Source organism: Schistocerca piceifrons, chromosome 6 (genome assembly GCF_021461385.2).
Source record: "Schistocerca piceifrons isolate TAMUIC-IGC-003096 chromosome 6, iqSchPice1.1, whole genome shotgun sequence".
NCBI lineage: Eukaryota > Metazoa > Arthropoda > Insecta > Orthoptera > Acrididae > Schistocerca > Schistocerca piceifrons.
The window spans coordinates 347,420,528-347,423,106 of record NC_060143.1 but is presented as its reverse complement, the minus strand read 5'-3'; the positions used below and the strand labels follow the sequence as shown (position 1 = coordinate 347,423,106).

At 46.7% G+C, this 2,579-nt stretch overlaps 1 non-coding gene across 1 annotated transcript; it reads left to right on the top strand.

The window, feature by feature from the left end:
- Window positions 1–640: 640 nt before the first annotated feature.
- Window positions 641–715, top strand: Trnas-cga. Its single transcript has one exon. It is a non-coding gene; the product is annotated as a tRNA-Ser (tRNA).
- Window positions 716–2,579: the final 1,864 nt, after the last annotated feature.

The window sequence follows — 2,579 nt, the reverse complement described above, 5'->3', positions numbered from 1 at the left end:
GGCAGGTTCTCAATCTTTAAGTGAGTTTGAATGTGGTGCTGTAGTCGGCGCACGAGCCATGGGAATTAGCATGTCCGAGGTAGCGATGAAGTGGGGACTTTCCCGTGCGACCATTTCGTGAGTGTACCCTGAATATCATGAATCCGTTAAAATATCAAAACTCCGACATCACTGCGACCGGAAAAAGATCCTGCATGAAGGGGACCAACGACGACAGAAGAGAATCGTTCAAAGTGACAGATCAGCAACCCTTTCGCATATTGCTGCAGATTTCAATGCTGGGCCATCAAATGTCAGCGTGCGAACCATTCAACGAAACATCATTGATATGGAACTTCCTGGCAGATTAAAACTGTGTGCCCGACCGAGACTCGAACTCGGGACCTTTGCCTTTCGCGGGCAAGTGCTCTACCAACTGAGCTACCGAAGCACGATTCACGCCCGGCACTCACAGCTTTGCTTCTGCCAGTACCTCGTCTCCTACCTTCCAAACATTACAGAAGCTCTCCTGCTGCCAGTACCTCGTCTCCTACCTTCCAAACTTTACAGAAGCTCTCCTGCAGGAGAGCTTCTGTAAAGTTTGGAAGGTAGGAGACGAGGTACTGGCAGAAGTAAAGCTGTGAGTGCCGGGCGTGAATCGTGCTTCGGTAGCTCAGTTGGTAGAGCACTTGCCCGCGAAAGGCAAAGGTCCCGAGTTCGAGTCTCGGTCGGGCATACAGTTTTAATCTGCCAGGAAGTTTCATATCAGCGCACACTCCGCTGTAGAGTGAAAATCTCATTCTCATTGATATGGGCTTTCGAAGCCGAAGGCCCACTCGTGTACCCTTTGCACGACACAAAGCTTTACGCCTCGCCTGGACCCGTCAACACAGACATTGGATTCTTGAGCACTGGAAACATGTAGCCTGGATGGACGAGTCTCGTTGCAATCTGTAATTCGCGGATGGAATGGACGTGTACTGGTATGGAGACAACCTGCCGAATCCATGTACCCTGCATGTCAGCAGGCGACTGTTCAAGTTGGTGGAGGCTCTGTAATGGGGTGCAGTGTGTGCAGTTGGAGTGATGTGGGATCTGTGATACATCTAGATACGACTCTGCAGGCGTGTAATAACATTAGTTAATGTAAGGTTCACCATTTATGATTTCAAAGGTTGATAGTGTAAAAAGAAAAAGAAAACTTGGTTGGTATACTAACAATAGAGGACAGAACTAAGATTGACGCCATGTTTGGCTGCCGGTGGCGCAAGTTCAGAGATAGTGGACGCAAGAGCGAGGTAGGAATGCAATCCTAAGACAATAAAAAACTGTCATAAGAAATTAATGACAACTATTAGTGTGAGACATGCAATTCGATCTGAAAAACCCTCAACACTGAGGACACTGTGAATGTGCTCAGTTCATCTTTGAACAGAGCCTTCGAAGTCAACAACACAAGCTGCTAGGGAAACGGGATTGTCACGTCACACGGTAATGACCATTTTGAAAATGAGCTATTTTTTTCCACCTTGGAAGCAAATTACGTGCAACAACTGTTCGATGAGGACTACGACAGGAGAATAGAATTCTGTGAGATTGTGGTTGGGTGGGATGATGGTTATCTCGAACCGTACGACAATATCCTATGGTCTGCTGAAACGGTACTTTATGCTAGAGATTTTGTGAACCGTCACAATTGTCCTTATTCGCCAAATTTGGATCCAAATATAACGGCTGTAAAATGCAGTCAAGACCGGTGCTAACCGCCTGGTGTGGGATGACGGCAAACAGATTCACTGGCCTATATGTGCTGCGCGCACCATGAATGGGGGCACGATACTTGGACATCCTTAGAATGCATGTATAGCCCATGATTCAAGAATAGGGAAATTGAACTGTTCATAAAGATGGAGCTCCACCCCGCTATGCAATATCTATCTATATCCGAATCCCGCTCCAGCTACTGCCGGGTCTGGGTGCTGATGAGTCCTCTCCATTTGGCTCGGTCCTCCCACCACTTTTCTTCCTCCACTTGCTGCCAGATCACACCTCTACTTTCTACAGATATTCTCACTCCCATTTTCCACCGTGTTCTTGGGCGCCCTCTAGGTCTTTTCCCATCCATCTTTAGTTCTTCCACAATTTTGGGGAGTCTCTGCCCATGCATCCTCTTAACATGCCCATACCATCTTAATCTCTTTCTTTCAATCTCTTCTCTCATACTTTCTTGTTTGAGGTCCTTTCTAATCTCTACATTCCCTACTCTGTCCATTCTTGTTTTTCCCTTAACTGCTCTGAGAAATTTCATTTCCCCTGCTTGCAGTCTGCTCCAGTCCCTTTCCGTCATTGTCCATGTTTCTCCACCATAGGTGACAATAGGGATGTAATAATTCTTATACATAAGGAGTTTTGCTCTCTCTGAAGCTTCATTATTCCAAATCAGGAGTTTTATTGTTTGGTAGAAATTGCCTCCCTTCTGCTATGCAATACCAGTGAGCAAATGATTGGTGATAATTTCCCTAGCAGATGGACTTGCCGCCCGGCACCGGCAGAATGGCCTGCACGCTGCCCTTATCCAACGCCATGCGACTTCTTTATTT